This window comes from Lycium ferocissimum, chromosome 2, assembly GCF_029784015.1.
Source record: "Lycium ferocissimum isolate CSIRO_LF1 chromosome 2, AGI_CSIRO_Lferr_CH_V1, whole genome shotgun sequence".
Classification (NCBI taxonomy): Eukaryota; Viridiplantae; Streptophyta; class Magnoliopsida; order Solanales; family Solanaceae; genus Lycium; species Lycium ferocissimum.
The window spans coordinates 13,228,571-13,242,543 of NC_081343.1; the positions used below are offsets into that span (position 1 = coordinate 13,228,571).

At 39.9% G+C, this 13,973-nt stretch overlaps 1 long non-coding RNA gene across 1 annotated transcript; it reads left to right on the plus strand.

The window, feature by feature from the left end:
• Positions 1–11,881: 11,881 nt before the first annotated feature.
• Positions 11,882–13,573, plus strand: LOC132047950 (uncharacterized). Its single transcript, XR_009412856.1, has 3 exons — positions 11,882–11,963; positions 12,461–12,507; positions 13,373–13,573. It is a non-coding gene; the product is annotated as an uncharacterized LOC132047950 (long non-coding RNA).
• The last annotated feature ends 400 nt before the right edge of the window (positions 13,574–13,973 follow it).

Genomic DNA, 13,973 nt, shown 5'->3' on the forward strand with positions numbered 1-13,973 from the left:
CCGTTTCTTTTTTCCGTATGATTCGTTATTGTGCTTCCTTTTTACATACTCGACATTTCGCCAGTCTTCGGGGGCGGTTTTCTTGCCGGACGGAACACGTTTGAGTGAGCCGCCGCCCTTAGGGGCTGTTCGGCTATCTTCAAGAGCTCCCTTGTCGGGTGATTTTGTACTTCTTTGTTACATTTTTGTGTATATATTTATTAGGGAGTACGGCGGGACCACATCCCGTCATATGATTTTGTTACTCGTGTAGAGGCTCCGTAGACATGTCTCCGTAGGTGTGCATTTATATCTGTGCCTATATGCACGTATTGCATGTTTGGGCGGTTTATTCACCCCGCGGGCCTCCTTGTCGGCTCGCCTATATATGTGTATACGGAAATGTTGGCTTCCTGTGGCCTTCGTTGGTATATGCGTGAGCAAAGTTAATTTTGGTTAGTAAGAAAACGAGAAAAACCTCGCCCGAATTTTTTCTAAATAATCGAGTTACTATTTTTGGCTTTTTGGTACGTACGGGTGCCCAGTTCGGGCACTAGTCACGGCCTACGGGGTTGGGTCGTGACATGGTATGGCCTCGGGAATCTCCTCCTAGGCTGTCCCAGACGAATCACTCGGGACGGATCGTACCGGCACCCTGTCCTGGGGTCCTCCCTCCCCGGGGAGTCAAGAACTCTGGAGGAATCATCGCTGGGTCCTCCGAGAGGTTAGTCTCCATGGAATAACTAAGGCTCGTCCTACTCGGTCCTTGAGCCTGAGGTCCTGGATCAACTCTGGGGGCCTTCTTAGAACTCCCACAAGCTACCTTATAACCATCTTGAAATCCTTAGTCAAAATTATATATATTCTATAATCTGGTCCTTGCAGGGCCTCAAATTCACTGATTAACTCACTTTCTGGTTCTGTGCTTACTTTCCGGTCTATGAAGCCTTGATTTACATATACTATTAATACAATCATCCAATATCCTTTTCTTTGGTCACATACCGCACTCCTTTTCCATAAGTATCTGCAACGCTTATCTACTAAATGTCTCTGCCACGCCTTCTAACATTAGTGCCTTATTCCTTTATTCAACTTCTTTCTCGGTTTCTTTTCTCCTAAAGACCAATATACTATAAGCCTGTGGTGCTTCAATCTAATAATCGCTAATAAATGTAGGGGATGAAATATCACCTCATCTTTCTTCAATTTCTTAAAATTCTTATGTCCACCTTATCCCCGCTTAGTTCTACTACAACTTCGCATCCATCCAACAGAAATCTCTCAGAGAGTACATAAACTTATAAGACTTAAAATTTAAAATTCTCACTTCGTAATCCATGTCCGAAATAAGGATGTCCCGACTATAATTATTCGTAAGAACAATCCATTATTAACTTCGAGGCCCCGGAGTAACGAATGATCGATGATATCGGGATTAGGTCATATACATATAAGCCACAACTGATTTCAATGGAAAAGCCATATACCGTAATCGGAGGACATCGGAGAACTTAGGCTCTGATACATCTAGATAAGTCCCTTGTGAAACCTATTAAAAGCAACGCTCCTTAATGACTTCTCTTCTTCCTCTATCTCGTACTCTACCGCATCCGTGGGTAACTCCGTGCTTAACTAAATCCCAAGATAGAGAACTAGGTACCTTTATGATACTAACATCAGAAATTGGCCTAACATAATGTCGAAACATAGGAAAAATATGGATGTGCCTCGCTCCGTACTTTCTCAATTGCGTCTTCGTCCATAAAAGTCTCGCGAACCCTTAAACGGGTCTTTGTCATATGATATCTCAGTCGAGTCTCCTCCTACTGGAGCCACATTCTCCGATGGGTCCGTCTCAATAGAATAGCTGATGCTTTTTCTTATACCTCTTGACATCCTCGATCCTGAGTCGACGGGTGATATGAGTCTCATGTCCCCTTTCGGAGCCTCACTTACGCTCCCATTAAAACTTAAATTGTCCTTTTCTCCAACACAATCCTACAATTTAACAAAAATCGTACCAAGAACAAGCTTTCCTATCATTGGCTCTACTGCACGATCTATGATCAGAAAGAAAGATGACATCCTAAATGTCCTGTAGCTTTCTGTTTATAGATGTGGTGCACAACACACCGATAAACAAGACTCTACTAGACACGGTCTGTAGACACTCCGAGGATAAACTGCTCTGATACCACTTTTGTCACGACCCAAACCGATGGGCCATGACTAGTGCCCGAGCTGGGCACCCGTATACGACCTGCTAGATATAATCAGACTGAAACTGAAAACAATGTGGCGCTCTGTAAAAGCATGCTACGAAGTCATCATGTCATACATCAAAGAGAACCTGTCTCCTGAGAAGCCACAACTAACAAAACATAACAAATATACAAGCCAACAAGGCTGCCACTATACACGGAGACATCCAAGACGAACTACATCGATATGGCTAACCAAACCGTATATACACAACCCACATATGTCCTACGGACCTCTAAGAGTATACCAAAGCCTATGGCCAAAGGACCTATACCAAAATGACTCAAGCTCCCGAACAATAGAGCTCTCTACGGTGTACCGAGGCGAAGTCCTAGACCGGAGGATAACCAAGCTGAGTGTCTGTACCTGCAGGCATGAAACGCAGCCCTCCCGAACAATAGGGGAGTCAGTACGAATAATGTACTGAGTATGTAAGGCAGAAGAGTAACATACACATAGGAGTCATGAAGAAAATCTGAGAATCATGAACTAAACTGGCTGACGAAATACATCTGTATGTCTGACTATCTGAACATGTCTGTATGTATGCACCGTATGCCTTACTATCAACACATATACGTATATCTCACACTAAAAATGCCTACGAGGGCGTATGATATGCAATGCATAGGTCATAGTGCCGAGGAACGTTCGGCTCGATCCCTATCCCATATAAGCCCCGTCGGGCATCATAATCATCATATAGGCCCCTTCGGGCATCATAATCATCATCACTGTGCACCAGCTGATCAGGTGGTAATACGTCTATAGCGCCTCGCCCTTTTCCCATACCCCATACATATATATATAATATACATAATATACGCGTATATAACGCCTGCGGGTCACGGGTCAATATGCATGTATGCAAATGAATGTAATGCATAAACATAAACTAACCTTATCATGATACAATATATAGGACCCGTGAATGAAGGAATAATCGTAATAGAGGGTACAGATCATCAATAACCGAGATGCTCCTAATACTTCTAAGAGTAGAGTAATATGGAGACTCGATTACTCGTTGTTCGCTCGTATCATAGGATCATGCCAAAATGACAGAAAGGGAAAGCCTTAACATACATGTTTAGCCTCCAATTATCTACTCTTATTCGTCCAAGCTCGCAAGTCTACATTTAAGAGGATTCACGCAATCATTAGACTCATCGTTATACGCTTGTCTTAGTCCTTCAAATAAATCCATTTATAATCTGTCAAATTAAAGACTCTCCCCTGTTTATATGCCTAGCCCGAAATGACAATACCAACAAAACAACAACTACAACAGCACCAACATCAACAACATCATCATCACTCTATCTTCGTAACTGACCAAAAGTAATATTAATAAGGAGAGATTCATACCTTATTTTTGTTAAAACAGCGATATCTTCAATATCCACCTTGAATCCACCGCAAAACCATACTAGAACACATCCATGCGTTTATCCGAGCTTTGATTAATACTACGTCGCTTTAAAATTGCTTACTTTGTGATTCCCTCTCTCTCTCTCTCTCTCTTTAATTTATGGAAATTTCTAGCAAACTCTAATGAAAAAAAAGGGGTTATTACCCTTTATATAGGGTCAAATTCGAGTCGGGTTCCGTAGCATTTACCGTAGCCATCAGAAAGGTGTCGGTACCGTAGCGATCTTGTAGCACGCGTTTTTGCTCTATTAGCTAAACTTGTAACGTCCATAATTCTCTACTCTGATGTCCTATTGATGAGCAGTTTGTTGTGTTGAAAACTAGACTCGACGAACTTCATTTTAGGCTTTTGTTTCACTTCAAAACACTTCATATGCTAAGAGATATTTTTCCCTCAATTTGGACTGAAATTTTCCTACGCAACTTTACCCATCCTTTCTCCGAAGTCGTACTACTTCATTTCTTCTACTCATTTCCTTATAAAACCTTCCGGCATACCTTTTATACACCCTTCACTCATTAAATGTACTTGATAATGCTTGCTTATATTTCAAAGTGATTTTACTTAACCGTAACTCAACGTACTTATGTTTCAAATTTGATAAGTGCTTCTTCGAAGATATGGGGTGTAACACCCGCGACATATTCTCCAGGGTCTGGGTAGTGCGTTCAGCTTTTCCATCCGTCTGTGGATGAAATGTTGTGCTAAGTCTCACTTCAGTACCCAAACCTTCTTGAAAGGACTTCCAAAAATTGGCTGTAAATTGTGCCCCTCAGTACGTGATAATGGATACTCGGACACCATAATGTCGCACTATCTCTTGTAGATACAGCTTTGTATAATCTTCTGCTGAGTGTAGGAAATGAGTTGACTTCGTGAGTCTGTCAACAATCACCCATATAGAGTCATACTTACACCGAGAATGGGGCAACCCTACAATAAAATTCATGTTGATCACCTCCCATTTCCAGGTTGGTATTTGTTACACCCCGTACTTTTATATGTGAAGTTTTGTCATGAGTTAGTTGACGAAGACTTAAAAGGCGTGGTTGTCGTCAAGGTCATAAGGAATTATTCGTGCTCATTCTTCATACATGAGTGCTTGGTATCATGTCTAGTGATTATCGAAAAGGTTGGATGTTAAGCGAATCGCAGAAATTAAGTTTGTTGAAGAGTTGGGAAAATTCGGCAGAATTTCGGACAGAAATTATGAGTCAACTTTGAGGAGGTATATCTCCTAGAATACAAGGAGTTACAGAACCCATAACCTATGCATTCATAATTTCAGCGAGTCTACTTTCCAACGCAACTAGCAAATCTGAATTTGGACATCGATGCTGGGAGTTATGGGCCGTCGAAGTGTCAATGTTCCATCGATGCACATCGATGACCCGTCAATTTTCAGGCAGTGCAGCTGATGTATAAATGCATCTATTTCGTGATTTTTTTCATTTCAACTCACACAAACAAACCCTAAACTCTCCCAAATACCCATCTATCCTCTCCAAACCTTGCTTTATCATCCAAGTAAGATCCGAGCCCCGAAAACCCGAGCCAGTGAAAGGAAAGTTTTTCCTAAGGTTTCTATTAAAGTTGTTGAGCTTAGGAGTTGGATTTGAAGTTTGGTTCTTGGAATTCCAGCCCCTTTAATTTATGTATACTATTCTTATCTTTGCTATTAAGTTGATTACCAAGAGTTTTAGTGATTTAAAATGAAGGAAATATAGTTATGGAAGCGGCGAGTTAATTGAGTCAAACCTATATTAGGGGCAGTTTTGGGAGATGTTTTGCCATGGATTTGATTATATTTTGATATAAAAGTATTGACATAAGTTGTTTGTGGAGGAATTCCTTAGTTTAAAGTGAAGGAAAACATGATATGAAAGACCTAAACTAGCTTCATGATGTGGTTGCCTTGAAGGCTGTTTCGATTGGAATTTTAGGAAGATTTCTACTTGTTTATGTTGTCATATGTTGTTACTGTTGTTGTTGATGATGTTTTGTGTTTTGTGCACCGTTTGGGAGTTGGATTGCAGTAAGAATTATAGGGGAAATGTTGTCCGAATTCCGTTAAGTTTCATAAGTACTTGAAATTGGTCGTAAGGGATGTACATGGCCTAATTCTAATTCATGTTATCTTGGTTGTAGTGTTACAAGCTCGGGAAATAAGCATTGGACATTAGGTAGACTCCAAGGTATGTTAAGGCTAACCTTTCTTTCATTTTTGGCATGATCTTATAATATGAACGAACAAGCAAGTAAACGAGCTTCCATATTAATTTACTCTTAGAAGCACTTGGAGTACTTCAGTCTTTGATGTTCCTATGCCCCGTCTATGATTGTTCCTTCTATTCATGAGTCTTGAGATTTCTTATATTGATGATGTTAGCTCAATGAATGTTCATCGGAGATAGTACGACCTTATGTCACTCCGAGAGTTCTATGTATTCATTTCATTTATGCATTGGATCCATATTCATGTGCACATTGGCCCGTGACTCGAAGGCGTTATATACACACTATCATATTATTATATATGGATCAGGCCGTACGTTCCTCAGCACTATTATACTATTATATATGGATCGGGCCGTATGTTTCTCGGCACTATTATATTATTATATATGAATCAGGCCGTACGTTCCTCGGCACTATTATATTATTATTTATGGATCGGGCCGTATATTCCTCAGCACTACTATTATATTATATATGGATCGCTTCGTACGTTCCTCGGCACTATTATATGATATATGGATCGGGTTGTACGTTCCACAACACTATCAGTTATATTATGACCTATGCATATCATACGCCCTTAGAGGTAGTTTCAGTTATACAAAGTATGTAGATATTCTCGGATGTTAGCTACAGATGCATTCAGATATTGAGATCAGCTTTCATGTTTCAGATGTCTCTCATGACTTCTATGTACTTGTTATTCTTATACCTTGCACACTCGATCTATTATCCGTACTGACTCCCCCATTGTTGGGGGGCTATGTTCATGCCCGCAGGTTCAGGTAGACAGAGAGACAATCCAGCTCACTAGGACTTCCCCTTAGCTGTTTGGTGCGCTCCACTTGATCCGGAGCTGCGGTCCATTTTGGTAGGCTATTTTGAGATGTATATACATGTATATGGGTATGGCGGGGCCCTGTCCCGTCCTTTCTACAGCTTTCTGTTCCATTAGAGGTCTGTAGACAGTTGTATGTAGTTGGTACATGATGTAGCCTTGTTGGCTTTTACTCTTTTGCGTACAACATGTATATATAGTCGGCTTACTACCGTTACTTATATATATATATATATATATATATATATATATATATATATATATATATATATATATATATATATATATATATATATATATATATATATATACAAGTTAGATATGAGTGTATGGGTCACCCTATTGTTATGTGATAGTTATGCAAGTGTAGGGGTGTCGGTCACTAGAGGTCGAGCACTCGTCACGACTCATCGGATTGGGTCATGACAAAAGTGGTATCGGAGCAATTTTGTCTTAGGGTTGTCTACAGATCGTGTCTAGTAGAGCCTTATTTATGGGTGTGTTGTGCACCACACTTATAAGCAGGAGGGTACAGGACATTTAGGATGTTACCATTCTTTCTATTCTAGATCGTGCGATAGTGCGGTAAGATAAGAATTCCCTTTCTAATGATTTGTTTTGATTTCAGCAATGCCTTGAAAGGAAACTGTAGTTGCCCAGAAGGGCAAGGAAGTGGCTGGTGAGACTACTTGCCATACTCAGTATTTTACCAGGGCTCGGGGCGAGTCCCAAAGTGAGACCCCATCCCAGGCTTCGCGTGCCACTCGCCCGGAGGAGCGAAGAGAGCCTCGGCTCCGGCTCCGGCGCCGCGGTTCCTCCACTAGATGCCTCAGGCCAGGAGATGAGAGAGGCCATCCTTTTGCTAACCCAGTTAGTAGCTGCTTAGGGTTGGCGACAGGGCGTGGGTCATGGTAGTAGGGGTCAGAGCAAGAGGTACAGGTCCTCAGTGTTTGACAGTGAGTTCGGAAGTGGCCCGAGGCAGCAGTCCTTTAAACACTTAGCTTATTTAGCAGCTAGTGCGCCTCCGCGGTTTCATGGACCCAGGTTTAATAGATCCACTTATTTTGGGCCAGCTCGAAGTTTTAGAGTTTCCAGTTCTCGAATTAGAGTTGTTCCGGTCGGACGAGGCCACGTGTCACCGGTGTGCCCGGTGGGGTAGATTACACCAAATTTGTGCCGATTGGGTTTAGGTGGTTGTTATGCCTACAGTTGGCCAGACCATATCAAACGTGACAGTCCATTTGTACGTGATGGAGGTAGGGCTCAGCCCACAGGATTAGCAGCTGGTTTTTGGTTATCTGTACACCCTCCGGGTCAAGGCTCACAGGAACTAGTAGGCCGTGGTAGGGGCTGAGGAGCAGCGGCCAGTTTGAGTGGCCCTCAGCCTCACATCTATGCATTGACTGGGCGACATGATCTCGAGTCTTCCCCTGATATTGTGACAGGTATAATGCCATCTTTCTTTTATGATGTATATGTATTGATTGATCCGGGGTTTACGTGTTATATGCTACTTCATTGGTTGCCAACAAGTTTAGGATAGAGCCTGAATCGATTAAACCGTTTGTGGTGTTTTCGCCAGTTGGTGATCTAGTTATAGCTAATGTTGATAGTGATAATGAAATGCAAATTTGATTGATTAATTACAGAAGGGAGTAAAGGAGCGTATGCAGAGAGAACGTCTTATGAGTATATGAACTTTTATTCAAGAGGACTGATTATCGAAGGGTTTAGGAAATAAATTTAATGTTTCGCAAGAAGGATGCCCAAATATGGCATATGAAGTGAGATTTATTGTCTTGTATCCCCTTTCATATCAATAGCCATATGTGGCTGAGTTATGTATCATATGTATTTTTATGGGTTTTATGGGTAGCCTGTGAGGCATTGGATGTATTTTGTGGGTTGTGTGCAGGATTGGGATAACAAGAATTACAGAGTAAACTCTGTCAAAATTTCTCGAAATTTAAGCTATTTAAGTATATGTGTGCTGTAAGGGTAAGATGTCATTATAGATCAAAGGAGTTTAGTAATGGGTGATTAAAGGAGGACCCAAATGTTTGAAGAAGGTCAAGAAAGTCAAGTCATTTCGAAGCAGTTTTTCGATCCTCATATATATATATATATATATATATATATATATATATATATATATATATATATATATATATATATATATGAGTCGCATTGGTCTCAAGTACTAAGATTTATCTCCGAGCTTTTGAGGTGTTGAGTATGTTATTTCATTTGTACCAAGGTATGAGCCCATGACTGCTAAGTATCAAAGGATTAGAGTTTAAATGAATTCGGAAGAAGGTTGAGAATAGTGCAACTTGACGGGCAGATTGACGAGCCGTCAACATGGTCGACGGTCCGTCAACCTTGCACCATCAACCAGCCCTGAGAATCAGAGGTTGCTGCAACTTGATGCCTGCAAGTTGACGGTCGTCAACAGTGTTGACGCCACCAACAAAGTTAAGGCAGCGGTTGAGCTTTTGAGATATTATATATTGACCCCTATGTTTTGTTAAGGTACAATGAGGAATTTGAATGCGCATATATGTATAGTACGAGTACAGGTGGCGGATCAAAGCTAGATTCATTGATGACATCTAAAGTTTATACATTTGATAGACCAAGTCCTATGGGCTTAGAATAACGACATAAGGTAATGAATAAGGAAAAAAAAATATTTGGGATTGAGGATAAGTTAAGAGAATGATTGCATGACGAAGAGGTAATTAACATGGAGGAAGTGATGAGTAAGGAAAGAATAGGACAATGAATCGATAACTAAGAGCAAGATGACAAGGACAGCAAGTTAAAGGATGAGTGGAGAGTGAGCAGTGACATTATGAAGTATTCATGATTAACACAAATGAAGGAAAGGTTTAGGAAGGAGGCAGACAATTAAACGCCTACCCGATATAATGGCTACGATAAGTATGGTATGAGGAAGATACGCTCCCCACAGGTACTTCTATACTAGGAGAGGAATTAGCACTTTAAGATGATTGAGAATAAGACAAGCCGATAACGATATATGTTACGTGATTCTATTCTAATTGAAAACGAGGCATTATAATTAGTGAATACTTCAGTTCTCCAAATATCAGTTAAGAATGGATTTCTCGCCCCTCCTAAGTGCACTCGGCAATCACACCATGCCAATGATCCCTCAGAGTAACAAAGGATTACCCGTTATGGCATTGTGGACTAATTTAGGGAAATTCCAAAAAGGACGCAGTTCAATTCAAATTAAAGTTGTTTCCAAACGTGAAGTTTAAGACGTTCTTGGTAATGACCAAGGTTAACCTAGTATGTGTTTTGTTGTCTAAAGAAAAAAAGAGACGAGACAAGGCACGAAAAGGACGAAGCATTAACTCTATGTTGTTGGACTATTTTGAGGATTCAAGAGGTTGTTATGAATAAACGTCGGGGATAAAGGATATAAGTAAGCTGTTTGTGATATTACGATAAGATGAAGCTATAAAGTGGGGAAGAATAAAGTTGAGTGCAACAACCATTATTAAGATAGAATCTTTATGATTCAAAAAAAAAAAAGGGCAGGGTGATCATGAGTTATTTTGGATAAGATAAATTACGTTTAGAAAGGAATTAAGGATGACTTCCATCAGTAACATGGTAGATGATTGGGAGAATGACGACGGAGAATTCAAATGTAAGAAAGGATTGAACGAACGTAGATTTGCCAATATGACGCAGCATATCCTTATTCCTCCCCTATATGAGCTATGCATCTTAGAGTTTGCAAGTACACTGGATTTAGGGCTATTAGATATGCCTATAATCAGTTAGCATTCGAGCGTGTTAATCCTAAGGTTGGGTTCAAGTTGCAATAAAGAGATTAGAGTCTCCTTAAGTATAGTGTTGTCGGAATATGATTAAAGGAAATTTTGAGAAAGGCTACTGGCTGCGAATGACAATTCAGTAAATAATGGGATAATATGGTATCTCCAGTAAAGCATTCAAACCAACGGGTCATATTACGCGAAGGACAAACCAGGAGGAAAAATTCAGAGATAGCGCGAGGTGGAGGCAAAAAAAAAAAAAAAATTGGTAACTTGGAGATATAAAAGAAAAGAGTTTCAAGGCTCGTGATAAGGATAAAGAAAGAGTGATAAAACAGACCTTTAAATACTCAAAAGTACACTCTTCGACTTAGGGCTCCCAGGTATTAAATGGTCCAGCTAGGAAAGAAAAAGGGAAAATAAGGATCGTTCGGTGTCTCGTTTGCAGCTCCAGAACCAGATAAGAAGGCATGTGATATTAGCAAGTTCAATGCATGGTGTAAGTAAGAATAAGTCAAAGAAATGATAAGAGTACATGTGAAAGGAAAACTGAGAAGAGAAGCAATGAAGATATGTCAAGTAAAGAGAACGATGGTACGATTAAACATGACCTGTCGAGAGGAAGGTATATGTAGGGAGTGAATTCAATAAGAGAACTCTATAGGAAGTATTGAGAATGCAAGACTAGTTTAACATTGTAGGATGAATGTTCCAAAGGGGGGAAGGATGTTACATCCCGTACTTTTATATGTAAAGTTTCCTCGTGAGTTAGTTGATGAAGACTTAAAAGGCTAGGTTGTCGTCAAGGTCATAAGGAATTATTCATGGTCATTCTTCATACATAAGATCTTGGTATCATGTTTAGTAAGTATCGGGAAGATTGTATGTTAAGCGAATCGAAAAAATTAAGTTTGTGAAACTTTAGGAAAATTCGGCAGAATTTCGGACAAAAATTTTGGGTCAACTTTGGGGAGACCTATCTCCTAGAATACAGGGAGTTACGAAATCCATAACTAATGCATTCATAAGTTCACCGAGTCTAATTTCTAAGGCAACTGGTAGATCCCAATTAGCACATCGACCTTGGGAGTTATGGGCCGTCGAAGTGTCGACGATCTGTCGATGCATATGGACGACCCGTCAATTTTCAGGCAGTGCAGCTGATGTATAAATGCATCTATTTCGTGATTTTTTTTCATTTCAACTCACACCAACAGACCCTAAACTCTCCCCAATACTCATCTATCCTCTCCAAACCTTGATTTACCATCCAAGTAAGATCCGAGCCCTGAAAACCCGAGCTAGTGAGAGGAAAGTTTTTTCCTAGGGTTTCCATTGAAGTTATTGAGCTTAGGAGTTGCATTTGAAGTTTGGTTCTTGGAATTCCAGCCCCTTTAAGGTATGTATACTATTCTTATCTTTTCTATTAAATTGATTACCAAGAGTTTTAGTGATTTAAAGTGAAGGAAATATAGTTATGGAAGCGGTGAGTTAATTGAGTCGAACCAAGATTAGGGGCTGTTATGGGAGATGTTTTGCCATGGATTTGATTATATTTTGATATGAAAGTATTGAAATAAGTTTTTTGTGGAGGAATTCCTTAGTTTAAAGTGAAGGAAAACATGATATGAAAGACCTAAACTAGCTTCATGATGTGGTTGCCTTGAAGGCTAGTTCGATTGGAATTTTGGAGAGATTTTTACTTGTTTATGTTGTTATATATTATTAATGTTGTTGTTGATGATGTTTTATGAGTTGTGCATCATTTAGGAGTTGGATTGGAGAAAGAATTATAGGGGAAATGCTGCCCGAATTCCGTTAAGTTTCATACGTACTTGAAATTGGTAGTAAGGGATGTATATGGCCTAATTGTAATTTGTTTTATCTTGGTTGTAGTGTTACAAGCTCGGGAAATAAGCATCGGACATTAGGTAGACTCCAAGGTATGTCAAGGCTAACCTTTCTTTCATTTATGGCATGATCTTATAATATGAACGAACAAGCAAGTAAACGAGCTTCCATATTACTCTACTCTTAGAAAAACAACGAGTACTTCAGTCTTTGATGTTCCTATGCCCCGTCTATGATTGTTCCTTCTATTCATGGTCTTGAGATTTCTTATATTGATGATGTTAGCTCAATGAATGTTCATCGGAGATAGTACGACCTCATGTAACTTCGAGAGTTCTATGTATTCATTTCATTTATGCATTGCATCCATATTCATATGCACATTGACCCGTGACAGAAAGGCTTTATATACACACCATTATATTATTATATATGGATCGGGCCGTAAGTTCCTCGGCACTATTATATTATTATATATGAATCGGGCCGTACGTTCCTCGACACTATTAAATTATTATATAGGGATCGGGTCGTACGTTCCTCGGCACTATTATATTATTATATATGGATCGGACCATACGTTCCTCGGCACTATTATATTATTATATATAGATCGGGCCGTACGTTCCTCGGCACTACTATTATATTATATATGGATAGGGTCGTACGTTCCTCGGTACTATTATATGATATATGGATCGGGCTATACGTTCCACAACACTATCAGTTATGTTATGACCTATGCATATCATACGCCCTTAGAGGTAGTTTCAGTTATACAAAGTATGTAGATATTCTCGGATGTTAGCTACTGATGCATTCAGATATTGAGATCAGCTTTCATGTTTCAGATGTCTCTCTTGACTTCTATGTACTCTTTATTCTTATGCCTTACATACTCGGTACATTATCCCTACTGACTCCCCTATAGTTGCGGGGCTGCCTTCATGCCCGTAGATTCAGGTAGACAGAGAGACGATCCAGCTCAGTAGGACTTCCTCTTAGCTGTTTGGTGCGCTTCACTTGATCCGGAGCTGCGGTCCATTTTGGTAGGCTATTTTGAGATGTACATACATGTATATGGGTATGGCGGGGCCCTGTCCCATCCTTTATACAGCTTTCTGTTCCATAAGAGGTCTGTAGGCAGTTGTATCTAGTTGGTACATGATGTAGCCTTGTCGGCTCTTACTCTTTTACGTACAAGATATATATAGCGCCTAGTCGGCTTTGTTACTTCGGTATTTTGCATGTATATATATATATATATATATATATATATATATATATATATATATATATATATATATATATATATATACAGTTGGATATGAGTCAGATATGGGCCACCCTGTTGTTATGTGATAGTTAAGCAAGTATAGGGGTGTCTGGTCACTAGAGGTCAGGCACTCATCACGACTCATCGGATTGTGTCGTGATTGTATTTCCATAGCTTGCAGCAATCCTCCTGGCTTTTGATGCTCAATTTTCACTTGTTGACAATTTGGACACTGAGCCACAAACTCTGCTATATCCTTCTTCATTCTATCCCACCTATACA